The following is a 26032-nucleotide window of genomic DNA, read 5'->3' as shown; positions in this document are numbered from 1 at the left end:
ACAGTTAGACATCCATTTCGAATATGGTTGTACAGTATACCATCCAATATATACATTTATACAGTCTCCCATTGCAAACTAATCGAAAACTGTGTAAAAAGTTAGATTGCTGACATCTGGATATAATATCAGAACCATTTCAACATCTGTCGTCACATTAAACACATTAGGTATCTGAGTAAAAAAGCTTATGAGCTTATGAAAAGAGCGAGAGCGATGTGTGTCTAATCACTTTTATTTGGATACGAAATGATAAGTTTTCCGGTGTATAGTTTTCTCTTAATGCCATTGAAATCTCTCCTCTATATATGTATATTTACATTAGGCGGTACATGGATGCTATATCCATCTTTTTTTTTTGTTGAATGGAAAACGGCTATCGGAGGTTTGAGCACAAATTATATCACCACCGGTTCGGATTTAGCGATAAAAACCATTCGAAGCTTGCAAATACTTTGAACAGATTACGAATCGAAATGCTTTAATAAAACCGTTTTCCTTTTCGCCACTTTGTTCGGGCATAATAACCGTCTGCATTTAACGATTTATACATTTTCGAATGAATGTGTATCGGTGGATGGGGGAGTCTCTTTAAAATGAAATTCTTTTGTATACTTATTTCAATTGCTCAATTCACAGCAGACTGCATTAAAGGTGTCTAATGTATAATGATGGCACTGGCACAACAAAATTGTAAAATTTGTAGATTTGAATCGTTATTCGGTGTTAAGTATACAAGTTGCTTTACTCAAAGCTGACGCATTTGCACTCAAATAACACGATTGGATTAGAGCGAAGACCCACTGCAACTTGGGATTTGGCTGGCAAAAATTTCTGATGGAAAAATAAAATGGAATTTACAATTCGCATGGTGGGATTCTTCATTCATTTTGACTTGTGAGTCTCAAATTTAACAGCCAACACCAACAAAAATGTGATATTGACGAAAGAAAATTTGGTTAAGGGCAATGGACCCTTTTCAAACTTGTAGCCTACATGTAGGCTGACCAATATTCGTCAACTACACGCGTGAGATGTATGGTACACATATTGTACGTAAACTTTACATACGACATGTTTGCCATACAGACCCGACGCATACTATGCATAACAGAAGTATATCATACACATCCGAAGTACACCACCAAAATCTTTTTTATCAGTGTAGTATGAAGTTTTCCTTTCTGAAAGAATGAAAGACTTTTCCATAGGGACGGAAAGTCCATTTTCCCTCCCTAGTACAGGAAAACCGTTTTTTAAGTAAAACCAATAAAGCACGCTAAAATGTGTTACTTTTAAAGGAAAAATTGGTTTTTTGGGTAGTAACTTATACCACTTGGAGAAACCTGTGCAGATTACACAAATTTACACAATCTGCAAAGGTTGCTCCAAGTTGGATAAGTTATGACTCACAAACCAATTTTTCCTTTAAAAGTAACACATTTTCAGAGAAATCATCAAAAAACAAAATATTTTTCTTTGTAGGCTACAAAGGGTCCAATTGTTTGTCGTTGCTAATCTCCATCGATTACATTTTAAGCTCCGTACGAAGGGCTAAGACAGTAAGAACAAGGTCGGGCAACGGGGTAACGTTATGGATGACGAATTTGCAAAAAAAATGTGTTCGTTAACTGTATATCCCTTATGAGCCGAGAAATGATAAGAGACAGCTTATAGAATCCATGATATTCAATTCTGAAATTTTCGAAATAAACGCATGCGAATGTTTTCAACTTACGTTCGTCAAGTGTCAGACCGAAAGATCTTCCAAAAACCAAATCTCCTTCTAGCATTATTTGCACGAAGTAATTCTTCGGCCGTAACTACTTATGAAACAAGCGTTCTACGAAGCAACTATACTATACCATACAACTATACCACATTACGATTACGATACAACTATACAACATTACGATTCTTGTTGCTTACAACGTTTTATGCACTGAAGAAATTCGAATAAATACCAAAGATAATCGTAGTGTGACATCAGTGTGCCTCAAATTGCATAAGTTCTTTGGTCTGACAAAGAAACTTTTAAAATTCATTCTTGGTTTCAGTATTTTCTGAAATGCCCCCTCTGATACTTACGATTTCCGCACAGTTTGTGTACAATTGTACCGATGTGTACATTAATGTTGGATTTTTAAAATGTTTTCGCTGGTCGTAGGTCAAATGTGTAGCTCCAAAATGTTAGTCTTCCGATTAAATTGTGTGCGATAATACTAAAAAAAAACCGGTACGCATCATCATGTAAAATAGGGTGGGTCGAAAATAGTTTTGCCTCAATCTACGCAGTCATACTCGATTAATACGTTTGATTTTTCAATCGTCTGCAAGTTGATCAGTTGGATAAATTAACTTACACTACCGAGACGGTAATGGGTCAGATTTTATTCTCATTTATTCTGGTACACAATGTCATAGAATGGTTTGATCATTTAGCCGCAACAATTGAAAGAATTCTCTTGCATTCGTCGTCGTCGGTTAAATTTTTAGCTTGTAAAAAGTCGTGCATTCTAATCTGAAACGAGAAGGTAAAATTGAAAAATGGATATTTTCGCGTCTCCAATTATTCTGTGAAGTTGAAACGTTATTATGAATAAATCTTTTTTGTCAGCTGATTTATTTCCTACCCGGCCCATGCGAAAGCTGACCATTACACAGCAATTTGCCCCCAGCGAAAATGATCCATCGAGTGTGGACAATTTTATGTTCTTTTTTTTAAATTTTCCTATGTGAAAGTCAACTTTCGCTTGGAGCAGGTAGTAAGCCAGTAAGCCAGCTACCAAGAAAGTATATGTAATAGATCATCTTCAAGGCCGTTTACATCAAGAAATGCCATCCACGTTAAATAAATGTCATACAAATGAATGAATGAATGAACGAACATTTAACGAAACTTAAGTGATGTTACGACTGAAAGTACCGTATCTTGAAGATGATCTATGTTATCTCTAGCACCGGACTGTGACTGTGACGTAGTTTCGATGCTACACTGGTAAAAAAAATTCATCAACATACATCCAGTATGTATGAAATGGCTGGCAGGCGGCTTCATTTCTGCCTTACTTTGGATATGTATATTCCAACGCCTGACATGTATATCGTACATGTTCGACGTATAAACATAAGAATGACACGAATAGTCATGAGCAGTATGTATGATTATACGTCAACGTCGGCAGAAATGAAACTGTCTGCTAGCCATTTCATACATACTGGAAGTATGTTGACGAAATTGTTTTATCAGAGAGAGCGTTGGCAAATACGATCTTGGGCAGGTGCTACGTATGTTAAGTAATTACTTACAATTGATTCCGGTACATTTGTGGTATCGAAATGATTCCATTGTTCTGCGAATTCATTCATATCTACATCGCTCAATCCATTCACAACTACATTGTTTACATGTTCACTAAATCCCCTTAAGTTTTCATATTTTACATTATCCTCAAGCCCCTCGAAGCAGCACATTACTTTCTGTTAAAGGGAAAAATAAATTTAAACAAAAAATCATTTAACAGCTCGACCTATCAACTCACACTAATTTTAACACGTTCTAGGCTAGAATATCTTTCACTGTTTCTCTTTAACCAACGAATAATGGTGTGAGGAACAAATTTTGGATTAAATGAATTTAAATTTGGTTGACCAAGGCGGTTACACAACGAGGTCCGCTGAAATCAAAGTGAAAATTCTCTCTCGCTTATGGACATTATTAAAGCCCGCTTGACATGAAATCGTTCAAGCGAGTAACAAAATATCTAAATTACATAAAAGGGAAATCTTTCGTTGTTCGGCAGTAGATCTGCTGCACCCATTACATTGACAAAGTTCGCTTGTTGGGCGACAGTATAATTAGACGCAATTTTCAGTCCAGGAGTCAAAATTTCGCACCATTTAGTCTTCCGAAGAAAAAATTAATTAACAAAATTGATCAACGTTTGACTTAGGCGCATGGGATTCGAACCAAACGTTCAAAGGCATCGTTCCCATCTTTCAACCGTATCTCCTTCATTTTGAGCATTTCGTCAACTGTCAGGCCGGAAGTTACTAGCAAAAAAATGTCTCTTTCTGGGAATCCAGCATTTTTTGCACGAAGTAAATCTGCGGGCGTTATTAGTTTTGCTAGATCGATTTCCACTTCTGGTGCAACTGGATTGGATGTGCACACCTTTAATTTTATAATTCGAATTGCACAACGATCGAATCGATAAGCACTATTATTCTACCTGAAAAACCGATCCTATGATCACTACAGTCATGAGCTTGAAGTAGATCATTTTTTATGTCACGTTTTTAACTGATTTCTTATCGAAACTTGTAGTTTCGCTCGTGAAACTTTATTGAAAACTATTCCATGTCTACATGGTAACACTGGCTTATATGCTTTCTATTACATAAAACGTTCAGATAGTAGCTAATTCTTCGTTATCATTTTCAGAAGTAGACGAGTACTAAATTAGTTATTTGCATTACTTGGGTTGAAACCACGAAATTACAGTATGCGTGTTCTTATACCGAGAGAAAATTCAACGCAGGTCGTAGGTCACATGGTTCGTTCCCAAATAAAGTATTTCTATAAAAATTTACGCGATAATAATACTAAAAACATGGTGGCGCTTTAGCATGTAAAATAGGGTGGGCCGAAGATATTTTTGCTTTTAACGTCAAAGCGACTTTGTCTTTATAGAAAATGTGTCATTTTCTACATAAAAATGAAATGGGCGCCCAAATTCTGAATGTCTCAGGGCGCTTAAAGTTTTTATGGGAGCTGCGGGAATTGACCAAAAAATTGGAAATTTTTTCAATATTTTCGTACAGTCGAAGAAATTTAGTTTTCGGGTTTTCCAAAGGTATTAATCTTATTTAACCCACACTTTATCCCACAACAATGGAATCCACAAATTTAAATTTAGTTAACACAACGGTCACAATGACGGCGCTGCAGTCACGATTTCAAAATGTGATATAGGGTGGCTAATTAAATTTTGGTTTTAGCTACATTTTCTCTTGGTTTTTAATTATTATATTAGGCTTCTAAATTAAGAGTAAATTTATGCAATATAAACCGTTTGAGTTTGAAAAAAGATGTTTTGTATCAGTGAACGATATAGGAAAGCGTTCAGTACGTCTCAACATACAAAAGAACGTAAAATATAATTGTACATTTAGCCACCCTACGTCCGTCATCGCTTCTATTGTCTTTAAAAACATATTGTGTGCTTGTCATGATATGTATCAGACGTTTGTTTATTTATGTGTCTCATCTAAAATGCTGGCCAGCAAAATTTTGATCATTAAATTCAACGGCAAAATTGATCTAAATGTTAAAATAATTGTGAATAATAGTGAAGTTAATGTGGTTTTGTTTTCTCTTCATAAAGGAATTTGCATCAGTTCGATGTAAAGTGCGGAGCACCATTAGAAAAAAACATAGCTAACGCCGACCCGTACGAAACACCTATTCGTATCAAAAGCCTTTAATGTGAAACTCTTCATTTCTCTTACTTCATTTTCTTCTCTGCTGAAAAACTATTCTCCCTTTAAAATCACTTACATTATCCACTCTTTGCCTTGTTATCATATACAACTAAATTGCCGGAGGCAATATAGACAGCCCCGTACGAAGTCTAATTTCATAAATTCCTATTTAAACAGCAATATACCGCTATATTTACCTATATTTCACTGTAAATAAACATTTCACAGAGGAATATGCTATTATATAGCTCTATATGCCTGTATATAGCTCAATATAGCTGTATATAGGTATATATAGATGTCCATATATGGAATCCCTGAAACCCCTTACACTTAACACATTATTTCCATGTTAAACGAAACTCTCTAAGCATCATTTTTCCCACTTTATATCACTTTTAATAAAATCCAATATGGCCGCCGGCAGCCATTTTGTTAGGAGACCGGAAATAGTACCGACGCTTTACATTCGTTAATATCTTTCAAACAAAAAAAAAATCATGAAATTCGGTCAAAATTTACTCGAGATATTGACAAAATACTCCACGTTCACTGTACGGCCGAGTAGCCAGATAAGAGCTCACTCCAAGAGACCTAGCTCACGCTCCGGAGAATATAATTTCATAAATTTTTTTTCCCTGATTGGTACGGTCAATACCTATCTAATAAAGCTAAAACGAACGAAATATGTTCAAATGTGGCCGACCTACAAGCAAAAACTGCTTGCCGCCCTGTGCCTGTTCCACACCAAGGGGTCTAACTCACGACTCGGTCATCCGATTTCCATAAACTTTTTTTTTGTCGATCGGTATTGTAAATACCTTTTATTTGACGTATCACTTACAAGTTTAACGTTTAAATGTCCGGAGATATCTTCGAAAAACCGTAAAGCATTTATTGGGCCACAGCTCGGGAGGGGTCGATCCAAAATCACTCATCTTCGAACTTAGCCTGTCTTTTGACATTACCAAACGGGAAAAAAAAGAATTTTCAAAATCGGATGCGTTTTACTCAAGTTATCGTGCAGACAGACAGACGGACAGACGGACATTTTTTTTTCGCGGATTTGGCATCTCTAGACAACCACAATAGGTTTCCCCTTACTCAGGGAGTCCAATTCGACGTGTTACAAACGTATGCGTAAACCTATAAGACCCCAGTACTTCGTACGGGTCTAAAAACTTGTCGCTGAAGAATGATCAAAAAGTTGCTGGACGCAGTAGCTACAATTAATGCTTTGCAGGATATAGAATAAAAATTAGAGAAACACCAAGAGTCGTCCATTTGAAATCTTCACAATCATCATTTCAACTAAAGGCTTTTTTTTAAACGAAACGCAGATTCGGAACATTCTTTTTCGCCAAATTACAATAGGAAATAAATTCAACTCTTTGTATCAGTGAAGCTCATGATTGAGCTCAATCATGAAAACAGAATCTGGTCAGGAATAAGATAAGAATATGAATATATGACGAACTTCAAAGTTCCTGATTTATAATCCTGAGATGCCTGCTCATGCAATTATGCGATTTACGATTTCCAAAGAATTTTAATATCAACTTTTAGACAAAATAACAATTTCCAAGTCTGTTTTCTATTTGATTTATTTGATGTATTTCCGACCTCGTTCTAGGGTAATAAAATTTTCTGTGGATTATTTGTAACTTCATGAAAATATTAAGATGGAAAACCTCAGAAACATTCACATAAAAATTATGCTTTCCTAACTAATGTTGAAATAGCCTTTTTGCACTCATTAGGAACTTAGGAAAATAACTACTGGGCAGTCGAGACGGTTTACTTGTAGTCCGAAATTATATTTTGGCTTCGTAGAACACAGATAAACACAAGAGAGAGGAATTATATGATATGCAGTGCATACTGTCCCGTACAATCTTTTTCTAAATAAAAGTTATAGTCAAATCGACAATATTGTATTATTTGGCGATTTGTCATATTTTGGAGTTTCTTCACACTTTGGCGATTTTTCTTGACAATTCATCATATTTAGTTGATTTGTTAAATCATCAAGAAAAGTCTCAGAAATGTGAAGAAACGCCATAAAGACAAATTTTCAATTCTCTATGATCCTTGGAGTTTCTTTACTCTTTGGCGATATTTCTTGGTTTTTCTTCACATTATGGCGATTTTTCTTGTTGATTTAACAAATCAACCATAATGATGAATTGCCAAGAAAAATCGATAGAGTGTGAAGAGAAGAAGAGAAAAATCGCCAGAGTGTGAGGAAACGCTAAAGTGTAAAAATACGTTTTTGAAATGTCTCTACATTATCTTTCGTAAAATGATAGTGTCCTCGGGATCTTTCGTTAAAGTATGAATTCCCTAGGATCGAACAAGATGCCGTTACCTGACGTAAAATAAGAGTTTCCTTAGGATCGAACCAGGCAGCATTTCGTAACTTTTATAAAAGGATAGATTCACTAGCTTCGAACAAAAAACGCCTTTTAGATAAATTTCGTGAAAGGATAAATTTCCAAGGATTTGTTTAATCACCACGAAGAATCGCCAAAGTGTGAAGAAACGCAACAAAGACAAATTTATCATTCTTTGTTTTTGCCGGCGTTTCTTCATCCCTTGCCAATTTTTTATATTTTCTTCATGGGAATCATGATTAATGACGGCCAGCTTTAGCGAAAACGAATGAGATGTTCCGATCCGAATCTGCGAGCGAACTTCCGTTTCGTTAAAAAAAACCTTTAGTTGAAATGATGATGATGAAGATTTCAAATGGACGGCTCTTGGTGTTTCTCTAATTTTGATTCTATATCCTGCAAAGCATTAGTTGAAGCTATTGCGTCCAGCAACTTTTTGATCATTCTTCAGCGACAAGTTTTTTTTCTAATGGTGCTCCGCACTTTACATCGAACTGATGCAAATTCCTTTATGAAGAGAAAACAAAACCACATTAACTTCACTATTATTCACAATTATTTTAACATTTAGATCAATTTTGCCGTTGAATTTAATGATCAAAATTTTGCTGGCCAGCATTTTAGATGAGACACATAAATAAACAAACGTCTGATACATATCATGACAAGCACACAATATGTTTTTGAAGACAATAGAAGCGATGACGGACGTAGGGTGGCTAAATGTACAATTATATTTTACGTTCTTTTGTATGTTGAGACGTACTGAACGCTTTCCTATATCGTTCACTGATACAAAACATCTTTTTTCAAACTCAAACGGTTTATATTGCATAAATTTACTCTTAATTTAGAAGCCTAATATAATAATTAAAAACCAAGAGAAAATGTAGCTAAAACCAAAATTTAATTAGCCACCCTATATCACATTTTGAAATCGTGACTGCAGCGCCGTCATTGTGACCGTTGTGTTAACTAAATTTAAATTTGTGGATTCCATTGTTGTGGGATAAAGTGTGGGTTAAATAAGATTAATACCTTTGGAAAACCCGAAATCTAAATTTCCTCGACTGTAATTCATTATAATTCGTCCCAAGTTGAGCACTGGAGATGAACATTTACATGGTGCTCCTTTTTCATCAAAATGTATGCGTAGTATTCAGAGTTTATTTTTATACCGGAGTTATATCTCATGTAGACTTTCACTGACATAATTGAAACAAGCTAAGCGAGTCTTTGTAAAATGATAAAAATTTCAGCAAATTTTCGATTTACAAAAATATGACCACTTTTAGATGAGATTTTAAGTTTTTTTTTTACATATTTGCCATTTTTAGTGCTTTTTACAAATATTTTACTTATCCTATGAATGTCAACACAAGGTATGGTCGAATGTCAAACTTTGTATGGAGCGGAGGACATAGCGATTTCATATAAAGAAACTCACCTCTCATGAGTGGTGAGTTTGTTTATATGAAATCGCTATGTCCTCCGGTTTGTGTGAACAGACCATACCTGGTTTATACTTTCATTGCTATTACTTAGAGTGCGTCGAAACCTTTCCAAAGAACCACCACTTTGTTGAATATGCACTCTTTTTGATGAAATTTGAGGAAATTTTGAGGAGTGCGATATCTCGTTGGAAAGGTCTCGATGAGTTCTGGGAATTAGGACGTAATCTGGCAGACTACAAAAATGACAAATTTGAGCAAAAATTTCCTCAAATTTTATCTAAAAATAACCCAAATTCAACTAATGGGGGTTCCTAAGAAAGGTCTCGACGAACTCTAGGAAATATGACTGAGGGTTTTATGGGTCTCCATAATATTGAATTCATTTAACTCTACTTTATTGTGGATTGTTTTAGGATGACTAAATGTATAGTAAGTGGAGTATATGCAAAACACGTTTAAAAATGTGTACCCTTGGTAAAACCTATGTAAGAAAACATTTACGGAACAAATAAAAATAAAAGAACCCTCTTCACAATGCTACAAATTGCAAGGTAACGTTCATAATTTAGACACAAACACACAAAAAAAATCGATCCCAAATCTCCCATTAAACGAGTCCCTTTACACAATAAATTCGATGCTCGATTGTTTTGTTTAGAAAGTTCCATGAACCATTTTCCACAAAAAGAATTTGCATACATTGGAAAATGGTTACAACTACTAAACGTTAGTTCATAGAGCCATAGGTAATTTTCCTCGATGTTTTCTCAGTTTTCACATATAATTCGGTGTTTTTATAGTATCTCCGTGTGTTTTTATATTTGTTTATGCGAAAAGATGCCATTAAAAGGATGGTGGGTGGGGGAATTTTTTTACGGAAATAAAATAGAAATGCCTTCAGCCTACCCCCCAATCCCGAAACGAATATTTTTATGGGTTTTATTATAGGGTTTGAATTGGTAACAAATATTTTATCAATGGTGATGTAAGCGGGTGTATCTGATCAAGTGAAATACACATATTAAAATGGATGTTAACGAGTGAAATTTTCATTTTTATGAATTTAGTGTAGTCCGCATTCCAAATAAATTATGAGTTATACTGGACACAATTGTATAATTCAAGCCGTAAGTGTGCCTAAAATTTGAATTTTAAGTGAACGATTCGATTAAAAAGTGAACCGAAAAATACATTTCAACGCTTCATTGTATGAGAAGCGCTATGAAAATGACGCTACGTTACAAAGACCTCCGCATTTTCCGTTTTGAACTTCGACCGCACTTACGGTGTGAATAGTGGTTAATACAAGTAGTCTAAATGGATCCAATTGACCCTATATAGGGTAGAAAATTGTGCAAACACAGACGAAAAGTAAACGAGCTCTCACCTTCCAGCCAAAAATAAATCAAGAAACAGGGACTAAGGACTAAAATAAAATTTCACAGTAAACAAAGCGAAGGATGTCTTGCCCTGGTGTTCCTAAAAAGCGCTGAAAAGATGTCATATTCGCTCTAACCGCAACGTTCACATTCGTTGAAATTGTCTATATTCTAAGAACTTTCTAGCAAGTGAATTTCCTGAAAATTTGTACCACTTGCTCACGAAAGGGAACGTTCTGTGTGACAAACACTTTCCAATGTTTATACTCATCCGTAAGACCCTGACGCTCAGTCAAAAGAATAAACTTATTAAACGGTGAAAGCGCCGCTGGCAAAATTTTAATTCAATTTTGGATTACTATTAGCAAAGTCATCATGATTTTTCTTGTGGGGAAATCTGGATTCGCAGGTGCGATGTTCCTTAGTTTAGTCTATGTAAAGGAACGCAGCACTGCTACTAGCATGAACACTGAATTGACAAGTGTCAAATTTGGAGGCTTTAGTGATACGAGCTACCGCTTATGATTGTTTGTATTGTATGTTTTAACTCATACAACGAAAACAAGTCATCTATCTATATAACAGAAACGCATTGCCTACTGTGATTTCATCAGCCTCCGAATATTTTCTATGTTCGTGCTAGTAGCAGTGCAGTGAAAGGAAAACAATTTCTGTAAATCACACGGCCGCCCACACATATTGTGTAAACCATGTCAAAATTGGAAATATTGGAAAATATTTATTCTGCTTTGCACATAAATGGTTTGACAGTTGACACACGAGACATGTAATTTTAATTTTATATTTCCATCAAATGACGCAATAATAGTGGATTTGAGTCACGTCAGTTTAGTGTTGCTCCTATCTTCGTTATCGAAATCATAAAGTAATCGTTCTGATAATTCACGCCGTAAGTGTGCCTAAAATTTGAATTTTTATGTGAACGATTCGATGAAAAAGTGAACCGAAAAATACATTTCAACGCTTTATTGTATGAAAATGACGGTACGTTAGAAAGACCTCCGCACTTTTCATTTTGAATTTCGACCGCACTTACGGCGTGAATTACTATCTTTTATCGCATTGGCGTCTGGCATCGCGGAGATAAGCCTACAGTCGAGGAGATACGAACCAAGTTGTTTTACTGCATTTATTACTCACTCTTCGTCATATCAGTTGTGGTTTGGAGCAATTCACGCCGTAAGTGTGCCTAAAATTTGAATTTTAAGTGAACGATTCGATGAAAAAGTGAACCGAAAAGTACATTTCAACGCTGCATTGTATGAAAATGACGATACGTTAGAAAGACATCCACACTTTACATTTTGAATTTCGAGCATTTTCTTAGCTGAAGTATCTCTCGGATTTGCAATTGTTTGCGCAAAATTGTGAATTTTAGTGTGGAAGCAGAACGAAATTCTCATTTTAATGGATCGAGTCTTTGTCTTTTCGATTAGAAAAGATGATGAATACAACCGGTTCAACGACAAAGTTCGAGGATTCATAAAATTTGTTCTAGTGTTCTTAATTGCTGTAACTGTTTCCGGGTCTTTAGGGTCTGTAGTTTTATCATTAATTGGAAGGGAGAAAACTTTGTTTCTGGAGATCGGCTTTCCTTCGGATTATAAAAAGAGCGAAATTGCATTCTCGATCGCAATTGTTTTCACTATCGTTGTCATTTTCACCACAATAATTTGGTACTTGCTTTTCATGTGTTCCTTGAGATACGAAATCCTGGAGAGTGAATTGAAAAATATGGAACGAATTAGCGGAAAAGGAGATCGAAAACAGATGAGTGACAACTTTCTTGGTGATTTAAAGGAGTCAATCGACGTTCATCTTCACCTCAGAGAGTATGTGACGGAGTTTTACAGTGTAATCCTTTGAGCGGATCACGGACTTCCATTTTTTATCCTAAGATTGGTAAAGGAATTGGAGTCCTTCTTCTCAGATCTGTTTTTCATTCAGTTTGGCACCAGCGGAACAGTCTGGCAATAAGTGCATACAATATTTTATCTGTCGAGAGAAGATATATCGAGATAAGTAAAAACTCCCTAGGGAGATAAGCTCGAGATTATCGTTCTAGATAGATAAAAAAATTGATGTGCTGCTAACCTGTGAATGTAGTGTAGTGTTAAGGAGACACAAGTATTTATAGATGTTTTAAGGAACATTATGTGGTATAACAAGATTCGATAACTACATAAACTCTCTAAATGACTGTCCTTTTCTAAATCGCTTGTTTCTCCAACATCTCTAATTTCTCCATAGCGAATTTAAAGGGAAATGAGAGAAGTAAGAGAAATAAGAAACTGAGAAAAAGACGGACATTTAGAGAGTTTATCACTGTAAGTAACTATCCCACAAAAACATCAAAAGGGGAAGAGGTGACGCTAGTACTGTAAAAGGTAAACTTTCAAAACATTTGATATCTGTTTTGGTGACGCATTCTGCGCCTCAACGTAATCAATTTTGACCAAGAAAATTTTAACAAGAAAATATGTCAACGAAAAATTTACTGATGAAATTTTACAACGAAAGTTTTACAAAAAAAATATAGCGCGTATTGAAGAGTACTTTCGTTTTAACATATTTTTTTTTGATTCGGTTCAGTATGGAAAAGTTAAAATGTTCGCAGGTTCCTTAGTTCTCCCGTTGGTTGGTCTTTTTTTTTAGTGAAGTCGAACTAGCGTCGCAAACCTCCGCTATCGCATTGGTTTATGATTCGTAGATTGTGTGTCATTTGCGGCTATTAAATATTGAATGTAGCTCTTCAAAGTAACTGTATCATTATGTGCAATAAGGGTAACACAATGTCTGATATCGATCTACTTGCACAAATGAGGAATAATAGTACATTACTATGCAAGGGAAGCAAAGTGATATCTCGTATCCAGATGAGTAAAAGTAACCGAGGGCTTTAGCCCGAGGTACATTTACTCATCGTGATACGAGATATCACTTTATTTTCCGTGTGTAGTACGACGTTTTACTATGCGAGTGATGTAAAGGCCTATGCCTATGCATGTAATAGCCTTATTACATGCACCAGCATAGTAAAAGCATAAATGTCATGCGTCCAACAACAGAAAATGTTTACGCCTATTTATCGACATCGACAAGCAACAGGTGAAATATAGCGAGGAATAAAACAACGACGATTTTTGTATTTCCGTTTTCATAAAAAGTTTTTCGCATTAAAAAATTCCACATCACAAACATGATGTTTTTCACTCTGATTTTTCAACCACTTTTCATAAACTGTGTGCTATCTTAGCTCACCTGGTGATATCATTGCCTTTTTCCAACGGAACTCAACGAAAGCTCGTAGTGACAGGTATCCAAATCATTTTACATAGTGCAAAAATTTCAGTTCAGTTTTAGTACTCAACTGTCATCAAAGAGAGCGTCAACAAAACGCTACCGTATTTGAGTATAGAAAATAAGGTCATTCACGCTGCACCGATGTAAATAATTTTTGTTTCATCGCACTAAAACGATAACGATTTCCTAAAAATTTATTTGACGAGGAATGACATTCCTGAGATCGAGTCACAATAGAATGCGACAATTACAAAAAATGTATTCGGATGAAAATCGGTCAGTCAAAGGACTTGTTCCACCCAAAAGATGGAGCCTGTGAATAAATCGAATAAATGTTTAATGTTTGATTCTCGTCTAGGTATGTGATGATGGTTATTGGTCATGAGAGATCTACTGAATTTCCCAGTCGTCATATATAAACTCTCTGGTGTGCATTGGATTCAAACGAATACACTACAACAAAATTGTATGCTCAGAAAAATTCAGAAAACGTTATACTTCGTCTTCTTTGCATCCACAAAAAAGGATACAGTTTTCAATTTTTGAGAAAATCTTCTTTTCTTCTTATTCCATAATTCTATTGATGATATTGTAAATCACAATTGACATTATTATTCACGACGTATATTATGAAAAAAAAAAAATTCCCTTGATTTCCTTTGAAGTTCAGTTTTGCCATAGAATAAAAAATATTTGGCTCATACGATGGAGCTATATTTATTTAACATGAAATGTAATGCACCGAGGAAAATCCGTGCCACATTTAAACAATTTTTTTCAAATATTTGAGCAAAGAGCAATTTGAACTGCCAGAGTGTTCTTGGGACCTTAATAACTATGATGGTGCTTTCCAAAAGTTATGAGTCCTCGACAATAATAAGGATTTATCTCAACTAAAAACGTAATTCAATGAGGATTATCATTTCAGCATCAGGCTAAATAAATCCTGTACATATGTGAGTGACTAAAATGTGGCCAAAATGTCAGTAAAAAAAACCCAAACAGGTAAATGTGACGCAAGTCGTTGTGCCTTGACTTACAAAATAGCTGATATTGCTAATGATGGCATGTAACAGATTGTTCGGATTCTTACATTTGAATTTCTTTCTCTCAGGACATATTTTTTCTATTCGAACAGTTACCTTAACAGTAGTTTCCTCAACATCTGTCACTTGAAACGCAATTGTTTTTTCGATAAACCTTCCGTTGTTCGAATGTTTGCGTTCAAAATGCGTTAATCAGTTAGTTTGTAAAGACACAAGAACTTGCGTCACATTTACACTTTAAGTGTTTTTTTTTTACTGATATCAGCTCTTATTAGATTATTGAAGAATCAACATTTCGGCATACCGTGTCTTCATTTAAGTCATTCAACTTGATATGTGGATATCAATGAAAGTATAAACCAGGTGTGGTCTATTCATACAATGAACGTCAACACAAGGTATGGTCGAATGTCAAACTTTGTATAGAGCGGAGGACCTCTCTCATGAGAGGTGAGTTTCTTTATATGAAATCGCTATGTCCTCCGGTTTGTATGAATAGACCATACCTGGTTTACACTTTCATTGATGTCCTCCGCTCCATACAAAGTTTGACATTCGACCATACCTTGTGTTGACGTTCATTGGTGGATATGGGTACTGAGTACTGAGTAACTGATATTGTATAGTAAGTGATGCATTCTGAGCTTGTACGCAAAAATTGTAACAACAAAAATAAATTGTGGCAGATGATTTTAATTTTTTTCTTAACAGTGCTTTCAGTAATTCAGCTCCATATTTTCCGCTGTGCATTAGTTATGCGGAACGTGAATAAATCAATACAAAACGCAGAGGAAGTTCGACATAAAGACAAGTAAATTAAGTTTAGAAAATCGAAAACATTTGCGTCACATTTTAGCCTTTCAGGGTGTGATAGTGGCCTGTGTGAAACAAAGTGTATAAACATGCAAATGCGCAGTTACGCATGGATCCCTACTTTCAGGTGAATTTAGTTTTTTCACGTTACACACATATTGAATTCGTGTGCGCCAAGTTGCAGCTGGAGGTGAGGTGAATTCGATTCCATACAAACTTAGCAGGTGTAACCAGAGTATATAAACATATTGAAGGTAATGCATATGCTCAGCGGATCACAAATTTTACGGAACCTAAGTTTCGGGTGAATATAAGATATGTTATGTTGCTTGCGTGACGTTTGGCGTTTTAATGTTGGTAGAAATGTGTTGCTCTGCATACAATTTTTTGTGTTGAATATAAAGATGCAATCTAACAAAGTGAATTTCACTAGTGGCCAACATTGTAAAAATTGTATTCACCCGAAAGTAGGGTTCCGTGAGTTTTTGTGGATTTACACTACCTTCAGTATGTTTATATACTTTGGGTGTAACAACATTACAAGAAAATATGATAAAATTTCAAAAATACATCTTAAAGTAGAGCCTCAATAACTCTGCTGAGGGTTTGCATTACCTTCAGTATACTTTCGTGTCGAAAAAGCAGCGTTATGTTTAATTTTTGAGCATTGTGTTTGTAACTTTTGAATTTAATGTTTGTGGGAGCGAATATTTTAAGAGATTAACGGTGATTACTAAATTTGAGTAGACTACTACCTACTAGAGAATGTATGGAATTGTAGCATAAATGAAGAAAGATCGAATTCTCGCATCCTCCTGATAGTTATTTGAATAACCCTGTGTGTGTATGTCCATGATGTTCGGATTGAAACTCTAGGAACATTATCTCTAAGCGTCGGGGGAAAACTTAAATATAGTTCGGGAGTTAATGTCAGTTTACACAAAAATTTAGCTCGCTTCGCTTGCACCAATCTTTTTATTTCTGACTTTTAAATTAAATCGTATGGTATGCATGGAATATAATTACTTTTAAAATTCCAAGGAGGAGAACAACTGACCCTACGGAACTGTATACATTTTTTTTTTAAATGGACTCATAAAATAAACGAAAATTGTTCAGCAATTTCTTCTTTCCGGTTCCATGCCATCCATATAAAACTATTAAACTTAACTTTCTATAAAAACGTAATACATTTTATTGATATTGGATATTATCCGTATAAATGTGTTCTATGCATTAAACGAACATAATATGTTTCCGTTGATGTTTTCATCGAAGTGGAAACGGAAATCTTTTTTCAAAAACCGAGAGCTCTCTGTGTGTGTTTTTATGCTCGTTTTGCAAAGTCGATACAAAGTATTAAAAATGTAGAAACAACATCATAAAAAGGATCTTCATTTTAAATATTAATACCTTTTACACTCATCTCTCTATCTCTTCGCCGAAATATGCACATTTTCCTTTCTGGGCCCATTTTTTTTTTGTTTGCCATACAGAATTTCAAATGAAATTTATATATTGAAACGAACTGGCAAATTCAGCAATTTAGGAAAGTTATGGTTCAGTTGATTTATTCGTTGAATGTGAGTTTTTTACAAATTACACACAATATAATCGACTAAGAGAGAAAAAAAGGTTTACGCAAGAATAACAACAAATTTAAATATTTTTAACATTTTTATCGGATTTCGACAATGTTTTTCGAAAGTTTTTTTCTTTCCTCTCACACTCTCCAAAGTCACTCTTTCACCATTTTAACCGCTATCAATAATTTCATATTTTAATATTATTCACCCTTTTCGCATTATGATCATTTTATAGAGCTATTACTTTTGGTACATGTTATCAGGTCCAGGTGCTGACGAAAAGTTTACTCTCTGTGTAATTCAAAGCTTTTCATTTTTCCTTCAGGCGGAGGTAAAAAGCTTCAAGTCAAATGTTTCTTATCCACCAAGTTACAAACTCCGAACTAATATTTTGAGAAATCACAATGAAACCAGAATCATTGTCCTCATATTCATACAAAATAAAGTAATAGATCGTGTCATGCAGTACTAGAATTCGTTAATTCACTTTTTAATAACAGGTTTTGTAGTTTTCAGTATGGTTCATCAAAATATGTATGGAAAACATGAGAATTTTAGTTGAATTTTGAGTGTCAAAAGAAAAGAATTTCCCTTTAAGGGGATGTTTGCAATAAAATTTTTACCTTTTCTCAGCCGTTTCAAGGGCGCGTACAAGAATTGTATTTCATTCACTGACGTTAAATTTTGTCGCTCAGTTAAAACTGTCAAAGTTACCTGTGAGGTTAGATTCTCCACGGCCGATTTTGTCGGTGAAGAATTAACTTGTCAGTGAAACTTGACATTTTTGATGTTAAAAGGTTTTCGATTTTCGTGTTGATGAATAATAATTATTTTTGAGTGATGACATTGTGTTCAAATTGTGAAAATAAATAAATTAAATTTTGTTTTTATTGCAACAACAGTTGTCAAAATTTACGGGCTCGAACAATGACCATATTTCTTGTAAAACGGCGATGAGAGGACTCTCTGAAACCTAACAACTTTAGGTGATTATTTATCGAGCAGGCGAAAAATTTTTTTTATTGAAAAGTAACTAATTCCGCTCTTCATAAATAATATCATTCAAATTGACGAATTGAACAACCGAGCTTCGCGAAAGATATTTCTAAACTCATTTCCCCCACTCCCACTCGTTTCTGTAGTTTTAAAAGAACTGTCACTGTCAAGTAAACGCAGAGCGAGATGTTATGATCAGAGCGAGAGGTCCGAGACCAGTTAATTATAACTTGGCTTGGGATACTTGTGATTGCATATTTTCATATAAATTTTTGGTATATCCACCAAGGCAAGTTAAAATAACTGGTCTAAATTATATTTCCGTTTAAGAATCGGTTCATCATGTAAATGGATGAACAGACGGACAGATCAACAAAAGTTAGTGAATCAATATGTTTTTTTTTGAAAGAACACTGTCCAACCAAACGTGTTCAATTTTTCTTCGTAAACGGATTCAAAACGGAATGTAAACGGAGAACTTTTTCGTAAATGTAGCTCCTGCGAGAGAGAATCAGACTGGAGTCTGTTGAATGCCAGAAGCATGAACCAAAAATTGTCCCAGTTGAATGCCGTTGGAAATTGTGAGTTGTTGGTATTCAAATCCATTTATAATTGGAGCACACGATGCTACCATAAATTTAAATCAATTAAAATAATGAAAATCATTTTCAAACTAACGTGACATTTCAATCATATAGCACACGAAAATATACCATTTATCGAAACATAAATTATCGGGGCCAATTAAAGGGAATTTAAAATCAAAGCATTGCTCGCCATAAATCTCTAAAGTCGTTTCGTCCGTATGCGTCTAAACATTTCAGAAGCCACCGTTATGGTAATTGTGGACGCGTGCAGATTTTAATACAAATGCAACGATCGACGAAATTACATAAATGGATATTGATTCCAATTTCATTTTAATTGGACGGACACAAAATCAACGCTTTCTGTTACATCTTTTCACTGCGTACTTTAACGCGATGAAAGATTTCCCGTAATTATTTCAAAACAATAAAAAAAAAACTTTTTTTTCGAGGTCATACGAAATTGTTTCCGTTATTCAAAAGCCAAACAAAGAACTACGTCGAAATAGCCAATTACCGACAAAGCGAATCTGTCTCCCTTTTCAACTTTTCTCCATTTAACCCAACCACTTGCCTTTTCTTTTAGCTTTTTGAGTAGGTTACTGGTGGTAATTTCGAATGCACGTAACATTTCTTTTTTGTAGACGTTATTCGAACCAAAGTGCGAATATAGTAAATATATGATTCTTATGTTTCTTATGTCACTACGAAATAAAAGTCATGATGAGTAGCAACAAGTTATTTGATTCAACGAATTTCTGTTGCCATTCAACGAGGAAACGTTGCCTCGATTCTTGGAACTCTTCCTCCATCAAAGAATCTTGGTGAAATTTTTTATTTATAATTTATAAATTCTTGAATTGATTTTGAAAATAAACATGCATTTGAGCAGCATACTCATGATGAAAATAATAGGGGGTTTAGGAATTTCGCGCTGCGTCATTCACAACCCACAAAGTGACATTTTCCTTATACAAACTGTGTCATTTTGTCAATTATTGTAAATGCCACAACGAGAGAAAAGTCATGATGAAAATAATAGGCAAAGAGAGTAGAACTGTACGCGGGCGGACCTAAATTTTCTTTAAAAGAGAACTAATGTTTTCTCATTGTAATGTGTAATAATGCAGTTTGGCAGTTTTACTTAACAGTATAACAGTTATTATTGAGAATTTTCGTTCTGAAAATTCGGATAAAATTTTTGGAATTTTTTTTAGAATTATTCGGGAAGTTTTATGAATTTTCAGAATTCTCAATAATGAACCCTGCTCAACACATTTTCTGCAGATTAACCTGACTTTCGGGTTCAAATCAAAATTCAGAGACCTCATTAAACAGCCAAGGAAAGTCAGAGGCTCAATTAATATCTCGCCTGAATGTAGGCTAGACATATGAACACAAATTCATCGTATTTGGGAAACGTCATACGAGTCATTCAGTATGTACATCGTTACAGCCACCAAACACACTGCAACTACCCTAATAATGAAGGTTGAGTGAACTTTTGGACGTTACCAATGCGATATAATATCGCTAGAAAAATTCCATATGGAATTGTCTGACGGAGTAATCGAACCCGGATCATTTTGGTGGAAGGCTAGTACGTAACCACTGAGCACTGCTTCTAGCATGAACATTGAAAATTTTTGGAGGCTGATGACTCGACAGAAGGTACTGGGTTTCTCTTGTAAAGAGATATATGACTTGTTTTTGTTGAATGAGTTAAAACGTACAATACAAACAATTTATTCTAAGCTGTTGCTATCTGTTGCTGTTGCTAGTGTTGCTATCACTAAAGCCTACAAATTTGACACTTGTCAATTTAGTGTTCATGCTAAGAGCAGTGCTGTGCATTAAGCCATCCCGTGTTTTAACAGGAGGGACGTACTCTCAATTATTTGGGTGTGAATAGCTTTCTGTCGTTTGGTTGCCAGGTGTTTTCTATCCAATTCGCACCCGGGTTGGGTAGTCACTTCGTTTTATTTCACTCGATTTTTTTTCATTGCTTTGTTTGGATTTGAATTTTTTTTCTTTCTAAATTTTTGATCTCTTTGGCATAATTACAACAGTCAAATTAAAACAAACAAAGGAATAATCACCATCAATATCAATTTGGAAAATCGTTACGGTCAATGGTATGATTATTTTTCGGTGGAAATAGTAAAAGGGGTTGCGTCGATTGTGTTGTTTTCTCAGTCTTTGTACAGTCAAAACAAGAAAATGATTTGGAACATAAGCAAGAGATTATGTTCAACCGACGAGAATCGATGGAATTACATCTTTGCTCCGTAAAAATGTTATCGTTTGTGCTTTTTGTGTCTTTTTTTCGGTGTTTTTCTTTTGTCAATTTTCTGTAGGCTTCCTCCTGCTATATCCTCCGGAACGATAAATGTAACGTGAAACAATTTTTTAATTAAAACGATACTCGCCCCGTTCATTTTTCTTTAAAGAATTTATTGTCCCGAGTACGAACTCGTTGGGCCATAAAGATTATAGAAAATGGAACGGCAAAACGAAAATTTATTAATTTATTGGCATGTTCGTTATTACGTTATATATAAGCGATTAAAATCTCAGCGGTGGTGATAAAAGTTGTGTATAATGGCCGCGGGGAACGTGTGGAAAAAGGTCATTTTTATTGAATGAGTATAGAATGTCTTCAGGACACAGCTAAAATGAATCATTATCGTAATAAAGAAGAAAAAGAAACAATTTTACCATTTGCCCCCATGTCACTTCTTTGTGGATCAATTGGAATCTTCGAACATGCTGGAATATCGAATCAGGGTTTTCTCTGAAAGGTACGGTTGAACAACTGAATTAGAGATGTGCAGGCCACCTAAAACACACCGGCCTAACCCGACACTAACAATTACCAAATCCAATGTTGCCATTATTTTACCACTCGCACGTTCTCGGACAAGACAATACACACCTTCAATGGGCTTTTTGCCCAACTGACTGACCGACATTACCAACGAGCAGTTACATGTAATACAAATAGACGTTATCGGTACTAAATCCAAGACGCAACCTAATATTAGATTCAGTCAGATGTCATTATTGTGGACAACAACCTGATGAAGCGAATTATTTGTGTTGCGGGAGAGTTTCGAACCCACAACTGGCAATTCGTAATTCCATGTGAAGTCTTGACTTACACACTGCGCTATTAAGATCTTATAGTGTAAGTTCACGCGTAGAAAATTGAGTTTTTATGATTTTCTTCCAATGAAAAAAAAATATCGGATCGGAAGATGCGGGAAAAGACAATAAAAGCGCGTATGATTCAATTTGGTACAATTAATATTACTTCTTCAAATGAATTCAAAATTCTCAAATAAGTTGACATTTTTAGTCTGACCATTTCTAAGTCCAAGCTTAATGTATAATGTACATTGTATACGCCAAATTTTCTACTAGTTCAACAAACTAATCCGCGCCGAGTTAATACTGCAAAACAAGAATACAACTAAAAAAACAATTCTGACTCGTTTTCTGCCAAAACAAAAGTAAGGCTGCGAGCGCACTTACGCCGTTTAGCACTCCGTTTACGAGTGAACAATGGAAGCTCCTCCTACTTTCCATTGTTAAAACGTAAACGGAGAGCTAAACGGTGTAAGTGCGCTCGCAGCTTAAATTGACAATATAATAGCATTATAGTTGATCGCTAACAAAAATCGAATAAGGGCAATACGATCCTACAAGTTCACCAGGCTAATTTTAACTGAAAGCCAGACTGCCATTTCTAAGGTCATTAGGCAAGGAATGAATGTTTGCAAGGCCAAACTAGTACATGGACGGGGACGCCGAGTGTTTCAAAGGCTTGATAATGACCAAATGAAAATGTATGGGTAATGAGCACATTTTTGGCACGTCATGGGATGTTAAGATTTAATACATAAAATATGGTGGGAGGCGTTACGAAACATATGCTTTTTTTTCTGCCTATGACGAAAATATCGATGTTATCAGGCCTCTCACACCTCCTTATTTCCTTGTTTTTATAAAAACCTCTTTATTTCATTAAAAAATCCTTATTTTCCTTATTTTTCGCAAATTTCATCGACGGAAATCAAAATTTAAAAAAAAATCTCTGCGCGGCAAAAAAAACAATTTTTAATATTTAACACAAAGAACTCTAATAAAGAGGTGGTGTCGTAGCTCATGATCGTTCCAACGTGACTGGTTTAACATATATTTTTGTGGTTCCACGCCGCCGTTTGTGGTTCTCGAATATAACTATTTGATTTAACATGTAAATCACCCCTAAGATTGTCTCAGACAATTCAAGGTTTTAGCCTTATTTGCACTTAACTTACTTCTTTCAAATTTATACTTTTATACTTTCAACAATTTATTATTTTTTCGAAATTCGAACGGGATAACAGACAACAATGAGATCAAAATCTAATCCAGCAAGTTTTAAACTTCAAATAAGAATTCACGCCCGCCGTAAGTACGTCTTAAAATTCAAAAATTTTGTCGCATCGAAAACTGATTGAAAACTGACACCCTACAAAAACGATAGATACGTCAAAATAAACAGTGATGCGTTTCATTTTGAATTTTGAAGCGCACTTACAGTGATAAGTGGTAAAGCTAAACTTTGCTAAGAATCTAATTCAAGCCTTAAACGCTCCCAGAATATTCAAATTTTGAGCGTGATAAAAGTGAATTTTACGATACAACTTTACAAAAAAGATACGTCAATAATAAACAATAATGCGTTTTATTTTAAAGTTGAGGCGGACTTGCGATGTTAATTGCTGTGTCTTAGAATAATTTTGATTTTTATCGAAAAATTTCTCCTCATTTTTCCTTAACTAACAATTTCCTTATTACTCCTTATTTTTGTGTGAAAACCTCCTTAACTCCTTAATAAGGAGTCCAAATTTAGAGTGTGAGCCCTGATGTTATCCTTCTAGGGCAAATTTGTTTATCTCGGTATATCCGTTCTTGGCGGATAAAATAGCGCATGCACCTCTGCCCTAAATGTTTCTTTTGACGATTTAGATTATGTAACACGCCTTCTCTTCGAAAAAGAAAAAAACGATGAAGGGGAAGAGCAAATTCTTCTGTCAGTTTTGATAATTCTCATAATTGGTAGGATAATAGTACACCCGATGAACTTACGTTAGAAATTTGTTTCTGTTTTCAACGCTATTCAATCCACAAATACAATTCAATACAATCCATATGAAATCACATTAAAACATAGCTCGATTACACATACACTTATGCGCGCGAGACGACAGTATCAGTATGAATGTGTGTTACGAAGTACGTACATGGTATTGGTATATACGAAGTTTTTTATGAGGATTGAGAAACTATGTAAGTAAAGAGAATAAGAGTTTCTAACCTAAAGATGACTGTATTGAGACGAAATCATCGCGTTTGATTTTGCTACGAAATTGCATTAAACGATATATGAAACACGTTGTTTTTTTCACACTTTCGAGATTCGACCAGATTAATTCTAAACAAAAAGATTTTTTTGTGAAGAAGAGTCTGAAATCTGAAATCGTACCACTACAAACTGCATAACAAACTTAATACACCCGACACCCGACAGTGCATATTTGAACTCTTTTTGACATACGTCACACATTCACCCTCCATCCACCCACTTCCAATTTTATTTATATATTTCAATGGCAATCAAACGATTTCTATCATTTTTATTATTCCTATACTGTATAGGATGTCCTTTGACCTAATAGATGTATTTTACAAAATAAATAAAAACAAAAAAAAAACAATAATCCCCCTCCAAATATAATCAATTGAGATAAATCCGATGGACTGTAAACTTCATTTATGTGCAAATATGAATTGAATCATAACGTCGTGCTAAGCCCAGGTGTATTCGATGATGGCATCAAAAACCAATCAATTTGTAATTCGTTTTGCCCGAACCGGGTATAGTTTCTTTCGATGCCTATTGTATGCGAGGCCACGTGTGTATTAGGGTGGTTCGGAATTATATTTTAAATTCGCGAATCATACCGGTGCGGTATCTCAGGATATCGGAACAGTAATTAGTTTTCGATCAGCCCCTAAACTGATATCATCCATCTGATATTCTGTGGAACACAAGTAAATCATAATCAAGCACCTTGTAATATTTATCGAGTAAAAATTTAATTATTTTCTGCGGACAGCGAGTTTATTGCAACGACATTTTTCACCGAAATAGCGAGGATATTGAAGAGTTGTGATAGAAAAGAGAATAGAGAATGACTGCCGTGTAATGTGGTTCCTGCGATACCTTCTTCGACTTGACTTGACTTGAGCAACCAAAACGTGCTCCTATGAGCGTTCCCATGAGAACATTGGATGTGAGGACTTTGGCACGATTGTGAGTCATGCCCTAATCCCCCTTTTCGTTCACCTTGATAATATTCAAAGCACACATCACAAAATGGATCAATAGAACCCAAAAGGAAACCGAAATAAAACTGAGAAGAGTGGAAACGTTACTGAGATATTCTTTAATCCAATAACGGTATTATCTGATCCTTTGAAGCATGTAATTTGTTTACGTTTCCACCACTTGTCAGCAATGTAAGCTGCAAAGCTGGTTTCAGTATAAAGCTTCATGGAACGACCGCATTCAATTATGAAAGGGAAAGTGGCGCTTTTGTATTTTATAGTATAAACTAGTACTGCATAAGAGCATGTTACCATCTATGGTAAGAAAAAGACTGTTATTTTCTGTTGTTAGAACTTGCGGGAAGAGTCAATTGAAGGAAAAATTCTTTTGTGTTTGACAGTTGCCACAAGTTCTTTAAAATAACATTTCTCCTTCAAAACACTATCCGTGATAGCAGTATACTTGGAAACTAAACCTCAAATGTAGTAGATTTTTGTAAAATTTGTATTGCATTTCATCGCGATACTTCCTTTGTGAACCTAATTCACCGCTATGACTTTTCATGCATTTTTACGCACTGAAGAAGAAACA

General features: G+C 35.0%; 2 long non-coding RNA genes across 2 annotated transcripts; one reads left to right on the top strand and one right to left on the bottom strand.

Annotated features, from left to right (window-relative positions):
- The first annotated feature begins 1608 nt into the window (after positions 1-1608).
- On the top strand, positions 1609-24311 carry LOC119076918. Its single transcript, XR_005087717.1, has 3 exons — positions 1609-1620; positions 13613-13617; positions 24181-24311. It is a non-coding gene; the product is annotated as an uncharacterized LOC119076918 (long non-coding RNA).
- On the bottom strand, positions 3322-4168 carry LOC119076919. Its single transcript, XR_005087718.1, has 4 exons — positions 3971-4168; positions 3774-3905; positions 3543-3677; positions 3322-3480 (listed from the first exon to the last, which is right to left on the bottom strand). It is a non-coding gene; the product is annotated as an uncharacterized LOC119076919 (long non-coding RNA).
- Positions 24312-26032: the final 1721 nt, after the last annotated feature.

The sequence above is a fragment of the Bradysia coprophila genome, unplaced genomic scaffold (genome assembly GCF_014529535.1).
Source record: "Bradysia coprophila strain Holo2 unplaced genomic scaffold, BU_Bcop_v1 contig_232, whole genome shotgun sequence".
In the NCBI taxonomy this organism is placed as follows: domain Eukaryota; kingdom Metazoa; phylum Arthropoda; class Insecta; order Diptera; family Sciaridae; genus Bradysia; species Bradysia coprophila.
This window is presented reverse-complemented; position numbering and strand designations above follow the sequence as displayed.